Source organism: Anser cygnoides, chromosome 3 (genome assembly GCF_040182565.1).
Source record: "Anser cygnoides isolate HZ-2024a breed goose chromosome 3, Taihu_goose_T2T_genome, whole genome shotgun sequence".
NCBI classification, from domain to species: Eukaryota; Metazoa; Chordata; class Aves; order Anseriformes; family Anatidae; genus Anser; species Anser cygnoides.
The window spans coordinates 113,519,757-113,540,922 of NC_089875.1; the positions used below are offsets into that span (position 1 = coordinate 113,519,757).

Below are 21,166 nucleotides of genomic sequence, written 5' to 3' on the forward strand. Positions count from 1 at the left end.
AAAACTGTCTTTTCTGAGTGGTTTCATTTCCAGTGTTTCTTTGGCGTCCCCTCAAGGGTCAGACTCAATAAACAGCTGTGCACTATGTGTGAATAAAATCAGCGTTGCAGAACTGCATAGCACACCAGCAAAAAAGGGTTTTAATTCTTTTCTCTTTGAGTGTAACTGGGACACTTATGACTTTAACTTTTCCTATTCCAGTATTTACTCTCGGTGCTTGCACCAAGGAAGAATTCAAAAACAAGAAACAGCTGGAGCCTTTTCTTTACACTTCACCTGCTATTCACATCAATAACCCTTCAAAACACAAATGTGCAGGCAACTCGCACACAATTTTCACTGCACCCACTTTTGTATGGAAAAGAAAAGTAACTTCATCATCTCACTTGGAATAATAAATATCAGAAATCTGCATGATACCATTTTGTGTGAAGGCTCTTATTTCCTATATTAAAGGACAAAATGACTTGCACAAGAAGGATATTCAGTTCTATAAAGACACATGTATATGCTTCATTTGTCTGCATGAATATATATACTTTTTTCTCTTTGGATCATAAAGAGCCAGATAAACCTTGTTACTAGGCATGAGATGTTGCAAGCAGCACCATCTATGCAGGCAGAGGGTGTATTTTAAATGAGGTTGTTCTTCCTGAATGGGTGCAGGGCATTTCTTGGACACCCCAAAGGGCTTGGCTGGAGAGGACTGCAGCACACTTAGCTGAGAGAGCGGCATTTGGTCTGTAGGAATTGTCCATCTGCATTGGGTGGAAGTACCTTTGGGTAAAGCAGTAGCAGAGAGGAGAATGGTAGATGCTTGCATTGCGCATGTGTCTGTGTCAGGGATACTTCCAGCATATTAAAAATGTTTTTGATTGCTCTATCTTCTTGTAGCAGTGAGGATGTCCAGGGGTTCCAGCAAGCACCCAGATCTTCGGTTGCATGTTTGGGCTTCCTGAATGGCTGTAAATGTGTACTGTTTATAAGGACACGATGGCCATTTTGGAATAGATCTTGGGGGGTTCAGATTTCATACAGCTTGTGATAGTTTACTGGCTTGTTCAGTGTAAATGTATCCAACAGGGTCTGCAGTGAGCAGTCATGGAAAATACAAGGATAGGAGAAGAGATTGCACTATGTCAATTTTTGTTAGCAGAGGTAATAAAAAATGTTGGCTATATACCTCGTTTTTATATAGGTCTCTACATTGCTTCTCAGGTAGCTGCCTGTGGAGGCCTTGTGAGTGGGGCAAGGACACAGAGATAGATGGGTGATGGAGTGTTGCAAATCCTCATAGATTGACTCAGGGAGATTTCAGAGTGTCAGAACGGATCCCATAGTTCATTGTATGCCTGGCTAGCTTGCAAACGTGGGCTGAATGAGTCTTCCTTGATCATCAAATTTGTCTTTTGGCTGTTTCAAGTAATCCAAAGAAACAGCAATGTTTTTATACTGATCTTGCCAATGTCCTCCTAGTGTTACAAGCAGTGTCTTCTCTTCCACTTCCCACAAGCTCTGACGTAACTTCGGTTACACAGCAAGAACTTTTTGTAGGTCCGTGGAAACTTTTCAGGGATTTTCTGCAAGTCTAACAATATTATTTCCTTTATACACCTGTCTAAATAGTTTATATGTAGTAATGGTTTCTCTATTGCTTACCTCAAAACAAAACATGGCATAATGGTGTTTTCATGTCTCGTGGTTAAGATTTGTAAGTAGAATATATTCACGTTCCTGTACATGTCATGATATAGGATATAATATAACTTGTCCTACATATAAATTGTAAAATAGGAAGGGCGAGTCATTTTGTGACACAAGGTAGTTCTGAAAACGAAGCTGCAAGGCGGGGTCCTGACCTCCCGTAAACATCTCAGTCTGGGTGGGGATGGAGGGGAGGAAGGGGGCAGATCTGTGGCGTAGCCATTCAGGTGTTGTGCTGGTCTGTTTGGGATGGCACTAATGAGGGGGTCTCTCATTAGGAAAATGGTCTTCATGAGCAACAAATACACGTACTGAGGCCTGCCTCCCAAGATGTGGCCGAATATCACTTGCTGAGGGGAAGTAGAGAATAAGTGTTTTCTCCTTTTGTTTCCATGTGGCTTTTGCTTGTTTTTGTCTCTTTTCCTGTAATTAAACTGTCCTTATCACAACCTGTGAGACTCTTTTTCCATCATATTCTCTCCTTTTGAGGGGGAATGAGAGCGGTATGGTGGTTAGATGCCCATCAGGGTGAAGCCACTGCAGTTGTTGACTTAAGCTTTACTCTGAGATAAAGTTATCTGCTCAAAATATGCAAAACTTATTTTTGCCTGCTCAAATCAGATAGTTCTCATGAGTTATAATCTCAGGAATACCAGGAATTCTCTTAGAGTGACGTACATTGAGGAATACAGAAGAACTTCATTGACAAATGAGAAAAACAGAAGTTGCCTCTTTTGGTCCATGTTAAAACAAATATTAGAGACACACACAGGAAAAAAAAAAGGAAAACTAGTAATTCCCATAATGGTCCAGCCACTGCAAATAAGTGATATCGTAGTACTATGAGTATATATGCAGCTATGTAACTTGATGGAAAATAGGTTAAGCCACCTTTCGTCTCCCTGAAATGATGTGCACATATATATGAAAGTTATCCATGCAAGCCTAAGTCAGTGGAGACAAATACAAATGGGCACATCTAGGGAAACACTTCACCTCATGTAACAGAAGGTAAAAAAACATCCTGCTTTTCTGTGTGGATTTTAAAGGTAACATGAAGACAGACAACTGACTTTAAGATGCTTAAAGTTAGGGAGATGTATCCTACCTCTAGCACATAGCCCTGGGTCAGACAGGACAAGGAGTTACTGTCCGGCTCTGGAGGGCTCCACATCAGTGTGTAGGGTAGCTCTATAAGGGTTGTTCTTTAGGTGTAGTGCTACATCAAGAGACTAAAGATGACTAACTTATACTCTCTGAATCACTATGCAAGATCTCAACATCTTTTTTTTAGGTGCTGCTGTTCCCTTGATTGTTTGGATCTGACCTCCAGTCTTAACAGTGAAAAAACAATGTCCAAGTTTATTTACCTGGTTAATCCAAGCTGGTAATTCATTTCACTCTAGCTTCAGTCTTGGAGGAGGCATGTGCCTTTACATGAATTGTCAGCGGATCGCGATAAAGTAGTGTGACTCGCGCTACATATCCGTTCTTTAGCAGTGTGCTCAGGGACAATTTCTTTTACACGTTGACAGTTTGACACATGATTTTTTTTTCCCTGATACTTAGAAGAAATGAAAGGATTTCACAAACTTGCTAAAGATGCTGATTCCCAAAGCTCTGTATTGTGAGTTTTTTATTAAAGCGTTCCAGCGTCAGAGCATCCAGACTCGTGCCCTCTTAGTTGATAGTCAAGGGGGACATTTGCAGGACTGACTGCACAGTGACCTCAGGCTTCCAGCAGCAGAAAAAATGCCTCAGGGAAACTCAAGAGATTTATCATAATGCTGTTTGTTTACAGAAACTTTCAGGTGCAACAGAGACTGACAGGTACAGTACCACATAGGTTAAACAGTAAAGAGCTAAGCAATAACAATATAAAAAGACAGACAGTCCAATATTTACATTGTATACAAAATTTCTCTTTGTTGGATGATGTTTAGAGTTCCCTAGAGGTATTTTCCTTGATATGCTGACGTTTTTGGGCCTACAGTTCAACATGCTGTACTGGGTAGCAATTCATGAGGCTTTTTTTTTTTTTTCCTGTGATGTTTTTTGCAGCTGGTCAAATTTTGGAGAAATAAAATATTTTAAGGAGGCTTTTGCCTAATACATCCATGCTAATATTTTTCAGAGCCACTGCCATGATAGTTTGATACAGAGGTAGAGTAAGGTCATAAAAATTTACTGGCCACAATTTGGCTTTTCTGTTTAATATGTGGAAAGGAAGAGTCAAGTCCTCACTGGTGAATTGAAGAGTCTAGCTAGCTGGAAGGCAAGTTCCAAGTAAGAATCTCAATTTTCCTTTGATGTAAAGTATCTCTCTTTGATACGTGTACATTTCTGCAAAATCTGAATAAATCACAGAAATATATTTCTCCACATAAACTTTGTAATAGAAAGGGACAGTGGTATCCTTGCTGGACAGATAGGGTTCGGAGACTCAGTGTCCCAGCTCACAGACTTAGTTGCAGAAGTTGTGTTTTAGCAGGTTGAAATTAAACACTGAATTCCAAGTATACAGTCATTAAAATCTCTGTATAATCCTCCAGCTGTACAGATTTTTGCCAGTGAAGTTTCCTTAAATGCTTGCTTAGGCCTTAGGGTGGGATGAATCACTCTGCATGTTCTCCAGTGACCATGAAGGGAACATCAGCTTCCAGATTAGACTAGGCACCTGCCTTGCATGACTCAAAAGATCTGTGAGGTAAATCTAGGTATAAAACAACTAAGCCTCCAAGACACATGATTTCAGGCACAAATCCCACCTTGATTTTTGCTGTTGGTTATGCAGGTAGCTCTTTGCTCAGCTGTGAATACTCTGACACCTTTCTCCAAGCTATTGATGTTCTCTGGAGCAAAGGTCCCTAAAAGTCAGGCAAGTTCATCTGTGAATATAGATCACATGCCATTAGATTCCTGAATCCCAGGCTAGAAAATTATAGGAACATTTTTCCTTCCAGTCATTACATGAAATCTTTATGAAGCTTGATTCAAAATATTTTGTAGCCATTAGGAAATTTTTTTGCACTTTCAGTAGACAAGGCATTCTCAAATTTCAGTTTCACAAATGTGAAACACATTTCACTGTCACAAATGTCTCTCTCATATTCAGCTGCTTTTTTAAAAAAATCACTTTATTTACTGAGTTTACCTGTTGAAAAAGTTTTCATGCTTTTACCTGGAGGTGATACAATTCTTTATTTATTCTAAATTCTGTGGGGGTGAATCATGCTATTCCTATGCACGTTATTACAGTTCATGAAAAATAAAATACAGGTATACATGAATTGCAACACCCTTCAGAGTTTCTGCTCTCCAAACAAGGAAAATAATTTCATTTATGAGCTAGATGATAGCAGCTAGACAAAAAAAAAAAAAGTAATAAAGTAATGCAAAACATCTTCAGGATTTTTTATATATATGTAATATATATAAATATATATGCATATGAGCATGAAAAAACAATGCATAAAGTCTTCTGATCAACCAACCTTGAAATAAACCACAAGCAAAAGGGACAGAGAAATGACACCTATATAATAGTCTCTAAAGGCAAAAAAATAACTATCGGTCTTACAAATTGGTGGTTGCTTGAAGTCTAGACTGCAAACCACATTGGATTGTGCAGCTCTCAAGCCACACAAGGATCGAGAGTATTATAGCAGCTGTTACCGTGGACGTTGACAGAAATCTGAAAAGTGCAAAGGATAAACATAACAAAAAAAAATAAAATAAAAAAAAAGCCTTTCCAGATGGCTTTACAGCTTCCTAAAATACACACTACCACTGAAGGTTGGCTGGATTGAAAAGAAATGTCTAAAATAAAAAAGCTGTAGAAGCTGCTGCATGTTAAAAAACAGTAAATTAGAAGACTTTTTAAGTGCAAAAATTCTCTACTCTCTGTAGAACTTAAATATACAGTATAAAGTTGCAGATGGGAGGTATAACTAAGATTGGTGCATAGATAGTAATGTGAGCACCATTTAAAAAAGAATGGATGGATGGTTAAACGATAAATGCCATATAGCTGCATTTTGATAAAACAGACTTAATGTTGCTAGACTAAGAGAAGCAACTAAAACCAATGTTGACTAGAAAGTCTGCCTGCTGCTTTTCTGTAGATATCTCATCACGCGTGCCCATGCCTGTGTCACCTCCAGATGATGCTAATGTAACTGATTTATTGGGGTCTGCTTTTGGTATGTGGTCCCCAGCAAGCAAAAGAAATGAAGCTGGAACTCATGCATGAGAGCTTGTCAGTGTCTGCAAATTGTAGTTTCCTTGAATAACTGCCTGCTGTTTAAGATGAATGGCAATTCCATATATCATGACACATAGTGAACACCATTAACAGATACATTTCTGGATATCAAAGTGTTCCTGTTACTACCTTCTACTGAGAAACTTCCACCAGTTTGGCTAAAAGTTTCCAGACCCATTTTTCTGCAAGAAAAGTTGGACAATAACCATCAAAACTCTTCCAAAATCAAAACTTAAAGGACTTAGGGCTGCATTCCACGTGATCTAAAATGAGAAATGTGCCATTGTTGCAGTGTTACAGTTATGACTGCTGCAATAAGAGAGTTAAAATTTTGGCAGGTTTCTGCTGTTGTGACTGTCATCAAGAGGCTGTACTGAGTTAGGACATTCCTTCCGGTCTCTAGCATCGAGGTATTCATGGTTGATATACACTTTTTTGTTCTCTTACCAACATTAATCTTTAGCTTTCACCATTTTTCCCTTTAATTTCTAATTTCTAATTAGCTTTATCTTTCCACTTAAGTTTCATTTCCTAGACTGACTGAGCCACCTTCTAGAGGTGTACCTCGAGGTGAGCAATTGCTTACCTCTCATGATCTATCTCCTCCTCTCCCTTGGCCAGCCTTACAGGCCATCCCTGCATTTCTCTCAGTTTGATCATGGGCAACAGCCAGAGGTTCATGAGATATTCCAGTGCTGGTAATGCACCTGAAAACAAGGAAAGGAGAAAAACCAGAGCCTGACATCTTAACTTAAGAATTGTTACTTCTGAGCATTTAATTGTGATGTCTTAACACTCTAAACATTTTTAGTACCATAGAGGCACATATAGAGCAGAGAGTGATATTTTTGAAATAACTGTCTAAACTTCCACTGTCTGTCAGTATAATTCCACACTCTAGTGCTAATTTCAATCTAAATTGCTTCCTTTCAGGCCTAAAACCATGCAATCTAAATAATATATTAAACATGAAGGATCCAAATGAAGCCTGGCAGTCACTCAAGGTGAGATTACAGGCTGTTTAAAATGAGCATGTGCCATTTTAGAGGCAGGTGTCTCAAAGGTAATTGTCATCATCTTCTCCTTTGGATTATTCCAGAATTCATCAGGAAGATTGTGTACTTCCATTAGCCTCGACAGCTGGTTCCGCTGACGCCTGGATGTCATAAAAAGTGTTGTTAGAGTGGTACATTTCTCATGGAGAGTGCATGGGTACATGGAAGAAATACTGCTCTGAACCAGGTATTCGCCTGAATGAATCCTTCCTCCTATAGGATAGAATAATCACTCGTTATTAAAGAAAAGACGCCATTGAAAACATTGTCCAAGCTATTACAAGTGCCTTGGCATGCAACCTCCAGATACAACTTCTTATTGTAAATTCCCTTGCAGGGAAATGATACAAATAACATCTCATTTTAGATGATAGACTTTGCTTTCCTAATCATATTTCCTAGCCAATCAACAGAGTAATAATTTTGTTAAACAATTTAAAACATATCTATGGCTTTATGAATGTATGGACATTGTATACAGCCTCTTTATCGTGCCTTAGCTAAATTAGGAAGTTATATCCTGGCTCGGTAAAGTACTTGCATAAAGAACAATTACTTGGAATATTTATAGCAGTTGCTTAGGTGTTCCCTAGCTGTTTTGATTAATTAAGCCTCTAGAAAGGCTCCCTCCCCAACATCAGCAATCGTTGTTTATTAAAACCATTACACTGCTTTCTCAGGATCTTCCTGTTGAGCTATAATTTCATTATCTCAGTGACTGGCTCCACTGGGGTGTTTCTGTTTGAATGCAAGAAGATTAGTGTGTTAACCCTTTGTTTTGTATATTGCATACTATCTCTGACAAACAATTATAAGTCAGTCATTGTAACTGCACTACATGCAGTAGCTCTAAGCGAAGCAGAAGAAACAAAACTTAGCTCTAAGAAGCAAAGCTTAGATTGCTCAGTGTGACAAAATCCAGATAATCTCCATTCTAGATTACTGAAGGAACTGGTGCAGGAAATACCAAGTCCAGCAGAAAGGATTTTAATGAACTTTTATGTTCATTAAAACATAATGGGTGCAGTAGGATCCCACAATTAGAGAATACCAATCTTTTTGAAATAAGTCCCCATTATCCTCCACAATTTACTGTTTTCTTACTTCTCTCTAGAGCCATCTCAAGGCTTCTTAATTGTGAGCAAAACTGAATTTTGCCACTGCATTGGGTGAGGATCAGGGATATTTATTTTGTCCTCTTTGTAGGGATATTTCAGTTTTGTGATAGTGCGAAGGAGGATTTTGGGAGGACAGAGTAGACAATAAGGGAGGGGATGGAAGAGTTTTTAAAATTTCGGGTGAAATAGAGACAACTGGAAGAGATAAGTGAGATTTTGAGTGCCATAGGTCTCAGGTGCTTTTCCTCTTTCACTACTGTGCCGATCAAATTGCTGTTTTTTCCCTGAGAAAGCCTTCATCCCACAGAAAGGATACTGGTGCAGGCTCAGCATGGACTATGTGCTGAGGACATAGCCTGCCTTACCAGGTCTATGAAAAGTCAGAACTAGAGCTCTCAGGCTTTTCACCTCCCCAGAGCCTCATCTTTTTTTTTTTTTCATATATCCCATTAATACAAAATTTACTCCTGTGTCACCATCCCTTTATATATACCTTCCTCTCCCTTCACCTTCTTCCAGGATAAGATTTATTTCCATAGGGTGTCCTTCTTTTGGCTGGACTTCTCTTTCTCCAGTCCATAACGGCACAGAACACAGTCTCCTACTTTCTCTGAAACTACCCTCTTATTCTTTCTGTTATGACCGGGAGCTCCTTTAATTTTATTTTTTTTTTCTATTTTTTTGCCCAGTCTGGCCCCATTCTGCTTTCTTCCTCTACCTCCATCTCTCCACTATCACCGAGAGCAGGAGCTGGCCGTGACCCACTCTTGCCTCCTGCTCCCAGTGCTGTCAGGGAAGCAGAGACAAGACACAGAGGACGTGGGGGGCAAGGTAAACAGACATCAAAACAGTGGCTCCCCTTGACAGCTGCCATCCCAGTCTATACCTAAAATCGGCCCTATTACCAAGCAGAGAATTAGAAAAGTGTTTGAAGGAAAAGATAATTAAGGAATAAAGGCAAATGGAAAACTAGATAAATTACTGCAGAGTTTTATCAAAGGTAATTTTTGTCAGATTAGCCTATTATCTTTATTTTTTCTATTTCTTCCCTTCCTATGCAGGGTAATGCAGAGGCTTTATCTACTTAGATTTCAGAAAAGCACTTGCTACAACCTTGCATAGGAAATTCGTATGATAGGTGGGATGACGACAATTAGTAGGGAAAGTAGGGTGGATTAAAGAGCTGTTGAAAGGAGAGGATATGCAGAAAGGGGATACTGGGATGGAGAAAGGCTACTGCTAGTATCCTCAAGGGATCAGTCTATGACAGATCCTGTTTAATGTATTCATTAATGACCTAAATGTAGGGAACTAAATATGAGCTTCTGAAATTCATAAATGGGTATAAAGCTGGGAGGTAGTGCTGAAACAGGGAGTGGGGTGGGAATCATCCATTAAAAAAAGGGTGAGGGGAGTATCAGATGACTCAGGCAACTGAAATAAGAAGTATGAAACTCTAGAGGTTCAAATGACTGGGCACTCAGAAACTAGTAATAAAAACTTCTGCTATAAATAGAGGATTTCTAAATTGGAAGACAGAAAACAGCCTTCCTTAGCTGGAAGATGGCTACGAACTGTGAAGGATTTTGCTCATCTTCATGTGTTTTCCATTTTAAGATGGCATTCATTGGTTAAACCTTATTTGGCAGACTAAAAGATTTTGCCTTTTTAACCTAAACAACTGAGTATCAAAAGTGATAAGGTAACTTTCTGCAAATACTTTCAGAGAACAAATATCAAATCGGAAAAAAGTTTTGAAGTTAAAAGATAAGATGTATACAAGATCAAAATTAATCTTCAGCAAGTCTATGAACGACAACAAAAAAATAAAATAGAAAAATTTTGAATTATTGGAATCGTCTTCCACATAGCAGACTGGAGAAGGAAGGGACATTGTTTTAAGATGATGCTTGGTAAACTAATGAAAGGAATTGTAGACCAAAATAGTAGAATTTAAGGAGACTGGAAATGAAGTTTTTGATACAAGTTCTTGGAGATTTGATGTCTTTGAAAACAAGACCAAGTCACTTGATCACACTGTATATTAGTATCTTTCTGGGCTTGAGGTTGCTTAAAGGAGGGTGGATTTTTCCCTGATGATCCACAGATAACTTCTGGGGATTGTGTGAGGAGAGTTGCTTTCCTTTGACCTTCGTGCAAGAGCAGAAATAGGCTCTCTTGGTTTCCCTGGAGCCATTACATGTTCAAGACATGATGGTATGAGTCTTCAGCTTAGATTGACAGGTACTAGTTTTCACCCTCTCTTCTGCACTGTAGGTTATGATCTGCTTTCTGGATTCATAAGATTCATCTGTTCTTATGCATGACGAATTAGATGAGAGTAGGTAAATGGCAGAGACTGAGCTTGAGTCACAGTAAATCTTTATTTATTAAATACCAAATAACAAAAGTGGTGCAGGACATTGGGAACACATTCAGTCCCTTCACATTCCCTTCAGAGGTTCACTGTAGTTGTAGCTTTGAGTTTTCTACTTTAGGTCATCAGGTTCTTTGAGGTTGTACGAGAGGAACTGCCGATGCTTTATGTGAAGCGTCACACAAAGGAAGGACAAGTGAAGTCAATGTGCAATGGATCTTTCATCTGGTGTCCCATTGCAGAAGCAACATTCAGTAGCACAGGTGATCCCTTCTAGTCCTACATTCCTGGTAAAAATTGGTTGAAATGTGAAGTCATTAATCAGGCAAAACTTTTCTTAGAACTCTACTTGAATAGAAGTTCCTTGTAATATTTTTTCTGTGTAGGCTCCCTGCCTTCTCAATCATTTTTTTTTCCTAAACAATAATCCATTCTCAAATCATGGTGTGCAAAGACTCTATAGTCTCTAAAAATTTTCCCAGCAAGAGTCATCAATGGTAAAGAACTATAATGATAAAGGAAGGCATTAAGAGATAGGAATTGAAAAAAAAACACAAACAATTTATCAAAATAAATTGATAAATAATTTCTTTTGTTCAAAATCTCCACCAAAACTTATTTTGTTAATATGTGTTTTGCCTCAAAAAGATTAAATGAGAAAGAAAAAAAGTAGAAATCACAGAATCACAGAAAGAATTAAATATTACTGCTCAAAATAAAAGGAAACATTCAGTTTTGCTTAAAAAGCAATATTTTGAAAGAACTGAAAATTTTCTATTGAAAAATGTTTCTAAGGAAACATACTTTTCATTCGGAGTGTTTTTGACAACCCATAATTATCTTTATTTAGTATTAACAAAACCAGAATTGTGTTTGATTCAGACACAGACTGGACATAGAAATAGGCAATGAGAGCACTCAGGATACCACTGATAAAAGCGATCTGGAAGATGCATTTTGAAGCATAGCCCAAGAAGGTTACAGTATATAAAAGGACAAAATCTATCACGATAGCTTCCTTCGATTTTTTCTTAAATATTTTTAAAGCTATTCTCTTTTGGCATCTATTTGAGGCACAGACATCATTCCCTTCATCTAATTCAGCATCTCTCATGATCATAATAGAGTGTTTTTAAAAGAGCTTTTAAAGCGTAGAAATAATAAGTTCACCATGATCTGAGGAATGCAGGTGATTTAAATTATGTCTTTTTAGAATTCATTTAGATTTTTGGAATTTAGAGTCGTGCTGTGTTGCAAAAATTTTCTAAAAAAAGCTTTGTTTATGGGCCCCAGACCAAGGATATCATGCTGAATGTGGCCCTTTCTGATTTTATGTGAAGTAAACCACTACCTGCTGACTCTAATTCCCATGATCCATATTCCTTGTTCAGGTACATTTTATGTGAATAAATATTTCTTACTATTCCTTTCCTTTAATGAAAGTCTGTAATTCTTGAGACCCGTGTGAACAGAAGAGAGGATACACCTTTTCACTCTGAAGAAATAATTTTGGACTGTTTGGTTTCTAGTGTGTCTATCCAAATACTCGAAGAAATCAAGGTCAGTGGCACAGATGTTGTAACTTGACTGTTGCGTGGTCCCAAGGATTCTCGGCATCCCTCTGGCCTGAGGTAACGTAGTCTCCCAAGCTGTTCCTGTGCATGCTCCAGGAATAAGCTTGTGCCAGGGAGCATTCCCTATTGGCAATGTAGATGTGGCCGATGTGCTGAAGAGTTCAAGCGTGGGCATGAAGAGGATTGTCATGTGTTAGTTTATGAGTGGAGAAAGGGCCATGGCATCCTGTGTTAGAAAGCTAGAAAGTAGGGATTTTGTCTGTTTCAGACAAATCTTTATGTGCCTACCCAGAGAAAGAAGTAGGTGTAAGATGGCTGGGTAGCAGACGGTGGTGTGGGAAACAAGACCAGCTCAGGTAGAACAATGAACTCATGCTGGCAAAGAATGTCACAGTAGAAAGTGTTTTTATCACAAGAGCATAATAGCTGTGGGGCTACAGGAAGTGTGATTGTGGATGAAAGTGCTAAGTACACAAAGTTGTGATTATGTGGGAGTGGGGGTTGTAGAATGATGCATGGAAAGGCATCAAGAATTTTAAAGAATAGATTTTTTTTTTTTTCAAAGGCAATAGAGTTAGTTGAGATAAACAACTTATCAACTTTATGGAAAAAAAAAAAAAGGCTACATTACATTGAGTTTGAATAGACCACAGAATAGTTTTTCAGGGAAATCAGAAAAAGCCATGCCACCGGCAACTTGTACAGCTAAACCGAGTAAGTACTAAAGACTTGCTGCATGGGAAAGGCTGCCCTGAGAAACTTGTCTGGAACTTCTGGAGACAGTCTGTATGGGACATTCTTAAAAAATGAGAAAGGAAGAGAGGTGAATAAGCTGAACCTCAGAAAGTTACAAAACCTAGGGGATTATTACTCCCAAGCATGGTGTCTGGATCACAAGATTATTATTATCATTAGTATGTACAGAGAGAGACAATTAATATTGAGGGATAAACTACTGCAGATTTCATAGGAAGACAAGGAGAGAAGAGCGTATTCATCAATGAGTCATGGAACATTAAAGAAAAGTAGTAGTATGTTATCAAAAGGTAATTATATTGCTTCTACAGAAGTTCTCACCTGTTGTAAATCAGCAGATTTCTTTTGCAGTGGGAATTCTGGTGGTTTATAAACAGAGGAGAACTTGGCTGGCTGCTTGTGTTCCCATGCTGTCCTTGTAACACTTTGGACTGGAAACATTCATGCTCATGTTTTCCTGAATTTTAAGATACTATGGATTGTGAAATATTTGGCAGCCTGAGAAGTGCCATCTATCACTGCTGTTAGCATAATGGGAAAGCTGTTTGACCACAAAGCACACTCCACAACGACAACAAAAGAGAAACTCACTTGAAGTGTCTGCAAACTGGGAACAATGAGCCCAGTCTTGAGAGGTGCAAACCAGGCATAGCTCTCTTTGGAAGCAAATAAGGCAGATTTTGAATGCAAGAAAGAAAAAAGTTCTCTAGGGCTTATTCCTGAAAGGAACTAAAAACATATAGAGTACTCAGTGCTCCATATTGCCACTGAATTCTTATGATTCTGTTCTTGCTTCTTTATTACGTCTTCACAACAAAATGTAGAACATTGTGCTTCTAAATCTGGAGGCTGTTTTGTTTTTTTTTTTTTTGGCATAATGAAGTGTAGTTTTATTTTCATTTCAAAATACATGCTCTTAAAAACCATAAGAAATTGTGCTTTGCAAGTTATCTGACAAAATGAAACTAATAATTTTGTTTGCTGCTAGTATCCTCCAAGCGGTAATGTGAACTGAGGTATCAATTATTTAGGACTATGAAGCACTAATATGGATATGGTGATTTCTCATTTCTACTAACAACTTCAAAACTAACTTTCATTAGCTTGAAATAATTATTTAGCTGCTTAGGAAGTGATTAAATTCAAACAGAAGTATATAATGCGTTTACAAAAAAGGAATTGGTTGACATTACAAAATGTTAATGGCTTTATTCCTTAAAACTGATTATTGGATTGGCCCATACATTTAAGGAATGTTCTTAAAACTGTGTACTGCCTTTTTCTTTCATGTAGAAATTGCATCTAATTTGGGTTTTAAAAAAAGAAAAAAAATTTGGGGGGCTATCAGCTACAAATTAAGCAACAATCATTAAAAACAAAAAAAATCCTAGACGTATGTAATTCAGATTTTAATGAAAAAGCAAAATTATTTACCTGTAATTACTTGGCTAAGATTGTTCTTTTTTGTTGTTGTTGTTTTGTGTTGTTTTGTTTTGTTTTAATATTTGTATTTACAGCACTTAAAGATGGGAAATACAGTAGCAGAAAGAAATCCTGTCACTCATTTAGAGTCCAGAAACTCATAAGTAGGGAAGACTCAGACTCCTAGAACAGACATGAAGTTTGGGTCTCTGTGTTCCTTGCTTGAAATTCTTGAATTTCATTCTTTGAAAGCTTGAGGCTTCCTTTTGAGGGAGACACCTTCTTTGGTATATCTTCTTCAGTTATCTTCCAGGTTTTAGGATTATGTACTCAGCAGTAATGAAAAAGTACTGAGAAACAAGTGTAAAATGAAGTGATGGGAAATGTTCTCTCTGCATTATAACTTCCATCTTGGATGATGCACAGGGAGCTTAAGTGAGGAGCTCAGAAGCAGATGCATGGATGCTATTAAAGCTTATGTGCCAAAGCATTAAAACTAGAACTGTTCTTCTCCATAAAGGATAGAAAAAAGAGGGCCCTCTAGCCATAAATTCGCCAGTAAAGTGCATGTGCACTGTATCATTTGGCTCAATAAAAAATGCAGCATGTGGCAAAATTTTAGACAGATAGATGTAATTAACACTGAAAGGCAGATGGCAAGGAAAAGGGACAAGGGAAGAAAAAATATTTAAGACTGGGATACAGTGAAACTCTATAACATCATAAGTACATTAGGAATTCCATCCTCATAGCAATATTTTAATGCTTGCTTAAACAGAAGTATATGCCACAGATTTTTTCCTGAATTAGGTCCTAAGTTTTCAAATGAGGGTCAGTATATATTGGTTTATGCATTCACTGTTACACATTGTTGTTATCCAAAGTATAAATTTCAAGCATCCTGGAGTTAAGAAATGTGTTTAAGGGTGGCAGTTATACCATTTCTTAGAGGTATGATAAGAAGTGTCAGTGCCCTGCATAACAAATCATGTTTATGTTACAGTAGAAAGTAAACATTTGCATTTCAAACCCACGCAAACTGTGGGTAATACGTTTAGGTTGCTCAAGTCAGCCTTGCAAAAAGTTCTGGAGCCTGCATTCTGAGCAAGGTGACTGTTCTCGAACTAACATGCACTTCATTTCAACCTTCGCAACCTATGGTTATGAGTGTCAAACAGTGGGGGGCTTTCAGTACTTGGATTTAATGGAGAGATAATGGCAAAGAGCGCATTAGAAAAAAGGGAGGAGTGAGGTGGAATTAAACTGGGATTTTAAAAAATGGAAAATCAAAGTATGAGGTTTCAGACCTGTCAAAATGTTTAATTCTTCTTGTTCAAGCTGCAGATGGTTTGAGTCATCTTGTGCCAGAATTAACTTGGTGACACAGTAAAATAACCTTTCAGAAATACGTTTCCCATATTTTATTCATTGTTGCACTTTAGCTGAACCTATTCTTTGCATGAATAAGGTATTTGAGATCAGATGCCCTCTTCATACTTGCTTGGTGGGAATTAGAATGTGACTTGTTAAGAGCTAAGCCTAATTATGAAATGAAGGCATGAAATGTTGCTTTTGCTTACAGTGTGTTGTGCATCTTCATCTGTCTATGCAAAATACTTACGAAGTGTGCTAAAAATGAAACCCTTGTGTCTACATCATGCAAACAATCTGGAATGCCACCTTCTGTTATATAATAAACGCAGCCTCATTTATTATATAGAAGAAAAATAAACCAAATGTAATATCCGTACCGTTGAACTCGCTATTTAAGATAAAAGTGTCAGTTCTACTGTTTGGATGCCAGAAGATACTGTTTGTCAGATGCCAAAGTCAAGTAGAAGGTACGGTGTGGTTGCTGCAGTGTTTGCAGGGGTTTAGCAGGTCAAGGTAGCAAGTAAAAAGCTTGGAATGAGTGTCAGAAGTTACCCGTTTCAAAGGTGGCATGTTTTTTCCTTCCCCTACGAATATCTTCTGTCTTCTACCAGCCAGTCCCTTTTGCTGACAGACGCTGTAGAGGTTCCTTTGTAGAGTGGAGACCATTAGAGCAGGACTCTGTGCAAGATCCAAAAAATGGTCTGTATATCTGGGAGACAGATTTTGAACGTGGTTTTGATACTGCACAAATCAGTCTCATTTAGCATAATGTGTCCCTTTAAGGTGGAATCAAGCCTTTTCTTAAAGACGTATGTAAAGAAGAGAATCCACTTTGAACTCTTAAGTATTACTGGTTCAATGGCTGTCAATGAAATATGTGTGTATATATTTTCACAATACACATATCTCATTATACAATTAATTACAAATAAAATATTTGCTCAATGCAAGCTGCATACATATTTAAGTGGTTTCAGTAAAAGGATTATTCTGATTTTTAAATTCATTTTGGATTTTTTTTCTATCTGAAAAAGTTATCTGTACTTCATACAAGGGACTTCATTGAAGCAGATGACATCTTTCAAACCAGAAGAAGCATTTTAAGTTCAAGTACTACATTTTGGTCCGAGGCAGGTGATTACTTTTATAAATCAGCTGTAAAAGGTAATCCTGAAAGCTCTCCATAAATAATAACCAGGACTGAAAATTTCTGTGTAGTGTGTGTGTATAATGGGAGGAAAATAGAGTTGAGGGAAATGGAGTTGAGGTTAAATGACTTTCCTTATGTAGCTAAATGGGCGTTTCTGCCATGGAAATCAAATGAGGGGTATGCATATGGAAAGAGGGCAGGATCTGGTACAAGCTTTGCAAATGCTTCAGAAAATTATGCTGAGCAGCCCAGTCTGTTACAGCTTTTGAACAAAATCTGGAGGAGTGTTCATAACAAGTATAGAGCAATTTACATATTTTTCAGTTGTCAGACACTGTGCGCCACAAACTAACAGAGATGACTGGGTAGTATGGAAATCTGCTGCTGAAAAGTTGTCCAAATAGATTTCAGTTCAGCATGTTCTCCCATTATTGTCTGTGAACATTTGTACAAGTAAGACTTTGTTTAGAGCTGGTGAATTATAAACCTGCACAGAAAGTTTATTTAATCAAAGCTGTATTTGTGCCAATGTGGAAAATGGTTTAGCACAGTCAGGTCACATGGTCAAGAAACTAATGCTATTTGTTGCATGATTTGGATAGCTGTTCATGAAACTGCAGTAGCAAATTCGTAGCTGTAAGGGTGATATAGCCAACATTTGCAAATAGATATAGCTCAAACGCCTTTTAGAAGTAATTTCTTTAAATTTTCCAATAAATTATTTTCCAAATTCTGGAGAATGTGTTGCTTTTTTGTTTGTTTGTTTTTCAAATACCAATATTTTATCAAATTATTAAAAAAACATATATACTTAATCATTAGGGCTTGGTCTCAATCAGCAGTATGCTGAGTAAGTACGTATAAAGTAATCTGATTTTTCTGGTGACTTCATAGGTAGAAGAAAGGACAAAATTTATTGAATTAATAAATTCAGCCTTGAATTTGTAGAGCAAATATTTCAGTTATTGCTACTTAAACATGAATTTAATGTTCCTCTTTAAAATTTAAACAAAAATATAAAAGTACTGTGTTACCTTGTCATGTATATCTGGATGCGGTTCAGATGGCACTTAATGGGAGTCTTGACACTGTATATAAGTATTGCCTTATAAAGGAAACTCTGAAGAGTTCCCATAAACACAGGAGAAAATTCTAGCTCTATTATATAAAACATTTTTTTTTCACACCAAACAGAGTAGATCCCAAGATTGTTGAAAATGCTCACTTTCGTGTTGTAGAGATTTATGAGAAACAGAAACCATTTTTAAATGACAGAATGTTTATTATTAACTGATGACTGATGAGAAAATGGAAATTGTATCCCTTGAAAAAAATGTTTTAAAAAAATAACCCTTAAGCAAGATGAGAAGGCAAGCCCCCAGCATTTTTGTGGCTAAGATTTGATGGAAAATTCCATTTGAGAAAACTGCAGTGGAATTTTTCAGCTTTCCAGCTATGGCCATAGAAGCATTTTGTCAACTGGGAGGAAGGGAAATGGACAAGAGCCTTCCAGTGCAGCATCTGGGAAGCCATCATTTTGGTTTTCCTAAAGGAAAAGTGTTCAAAAATTTTTTCAATGGCAAGTTCCAAACCTGCTTGATTTGTTATTGTTGCAGTCACAGCTGTCGACAATAAAAATTCCTTAGTCAGGCTGAAGGATGGATGCAGGTCCGTTTTTCTAATAGCTATTTGATTTTCTAGCTGTATTAATCTCTTTGTTGTGCAAGCCTTCAACAACATGCTTTTTTTTTTTTTTTTTCTTTTCTCCCATGGTTTCCCTTCCTTTTGAACCCTTTACCCATCCGTGTTTATGTTACTGCTTTTGATCAGCACATTTCTGTAGTTCATTCCCTCTAGATATTTCATTTATTTTGTGGGTTGCTTGTTTTTTTTTTTTTTTTTTTTTTTTTTTTTTTTTTTATGTGTTCCTGTTACAGCTTTTCTTACCTGCGAAGGTAACAGCTTCACCATAGCAGCTCAAATATACTGCAAAAAATCATTAAGAATTTTCACTATAACCTAGCATTTAAAATAGCGGTCAATCTTAAACTGTTTGTCTGTGCACTGCAAGTTATTAGCTCTCCCCAAGAATGTAAAAATATCCTTGTCAGAATTTATATATTATTGAAAGGGTCAATATTGAAAGGGTCAAAACGCCTGACAAAACATGGTATTGTTTGGTTAGTAGATTTTAAAAACCCAGGAAGGCAAACTGCTTGCAGGTTGCAGAAGGCTTAACATTATCTCCATATTAAGATGGAATGGCAGAAAAAAAAGGGAAGGGAAGGGAAGGGAAGGGAAGGGAATAGTTCAGTTGGAAGGGACCTACAAAGATCGAGTTCAACTGCCTCATAATACCAGGGCTAACCAAAGGTTGAAGCATGTTTTCAAGGGCATTATCCAAATGCCTCTTGAACGCTGACAGCCATGGGGCACCAATCACCTCCCTAGGGAGCCTGTTCCAATATTTGACTACCCTCACGGTGAAGAGGTTTTTACTCATGTCCAGCCTGAACCTCCGCTGGTGCAGCTTTGTGCCGTTCCCGTGTGATCCTGCCATCAGTGACCAGGGAGCAGAGACCAGCACCTCACGCTCCACTTCCCCTCCTCAGGAGGCTGCAGGGAGCTCTGAGGTCACCTCTCGAGTCTCCTTTTCTCCAAACCACACAACCCAAGTGTCCTTGGTCTCTCTTCACAAGACGTGCCTTCCAGCCCTTTTATCAGCTTTGTTGACCTCCTCTGGATGCTTCCAAGTATCTTAGTATCCTCTAAACTTGGGAGTTAATAAAGACAAAGGAGCATACAGACATCTGAGCAAAATGGCTTTTCAATTATTTTTCATGTGTGCAATAACATCTTCTGCGTGCATATTGATCAGAGGACTCGTTCTGTCCTTGTAACAATGTGATTTTCCTGTTTTAATGTCAGAAATGAAGTTCTAATAGTCTGAATTTATAGTTTCACTGTCAAATCAATGCTTTGTCAGGTGTCAAAGATGATGACTAAAAATATGGTGTATTTTATAATGCAATTATTTTGACCAGTGGCTTACACTTGCTCTTTAATAGCAGCAACTGGTCATATATGTAGTAATTAAGGGCCTAAAAATTGGATATCTTTCTGAAACACTCATTTAGGAACTTGACATTTTTCATGCTTGTCTGTATCTGGGAAAATAGTATATTTGAAGAGTTAATACAATTGGAGATACAATTCCTTTAGCTATTTCTGAGTTATAGGTTTATGTTGAAAGAACACTTTTTTCTATTGTTTAAAAATACATATAACTACTTTTTTATTATTATTTCGAACAGAACTGCAGCAATATGTTTGAAGCTTGAAACTCAAATCTTCACACATAGCTTCTTTTAGTGCTTTTCTTGGTTTGAGGGAAAATAAAAATAAAGAGTCATACATGATTGAAAAAACATTTTTTTACTTACCCAGTTTAACACAAAGCTCACAGAAAATGTAAATGTACTCACTAACATTCAACTCAGTGAACGAGGAACTTCAAAGTCTAACTGGAACATTTAAAAATCAACTTATTATGCAAGGGCTCTTTCCCCTTTCTTTTTCTTAGCAGAGGAACAAGAAACTCAGTAATCTGCTACTATTAACTTTTAAGTTCCTTACCACTTAAATGTCAAAATATAACACAAAAGGAAGATTTCTAATAACTGTTCCAACTTCTTTTTTTTTTTTTTCCTAGTGAAATACGAAGATTATTACTGTTTTAAGTTGCAAAAAGTAAGTAAAGCTGTTTGGGAATCTTCTGATAAAATGCTTCTTGGTAAAATATGTCAATTTGTTGAAACAGAAAGTTTTGGCAGAAATACGTTGGCTTTGATTAATCTTTTATTGGGAAATGGTTTCTTGGGCTCAAAATGGAATCTCTCATCAAAAGGAGACACTGAGTGCACAGAATAGTCGATAGCCCAGACACCTGTAGAAGATGCACTTTCAAGTCTTCGCTGTGCTTGATTCAGGCTACTGGCTTGGATAGGAATGTGTTCATCTAAGGTAAAGGCCTAATCCTTGGTCTTGCTTGAGTGCCAGTCCTGTTCTCTCTTCTCTCTTCCTCATGTAATTTTATGTTGTCCTCATGTGAAGCTGGAATATTTTAAAATATGCAAGTATTCTGTGGGAAAGAATGATTTCCACCAGAGCCCTTACAAGAAAAATTGCAGAATATGCATGGTGTCTGCATTAATGTTATTTTTGGCACCTTACCATTATATTAACACCATCTTTCTTTTTTTTCACTCTCTGTGGTTATGTAGAATAGTAAAGTTTAAAGCACCTTAGAGTTATAAATCTCATTAATTTTCAGTGGAAGTTAGTCACAACTGGAAAATTTACCGTTTTGCGG

General features: G+C 37.4%; 1 protein-coding gene across 9 annotated transcripts in view; it reads left to right on the forward strand.

The window, feature by feature from the left end:
* The window catches only part of TDRD15 (tudor domain containing 15), a 205,903-nt gene that overhangs the window by 23,774 nt on the left and 160,963 nt on the right, over positions 1–21,166 (forward strand). For all 9 annotated transcript variants that reach the window (XR_010830659.1, XR_010830661.1, XR_010830663.1 and 6 more), the window contains exons 3-5: positions 6,902–6,972; positions 7,068–7,210; positions 20,507–20,544. The gene's annotated coding sequence lies outside the window, so the exon portion shown is untranslated. The remainder of the gene's footprint in view (positions 1–6,901; positions 6,973–7,067; positions 7,211–20,506; positions 20,545–21,166) is intronic.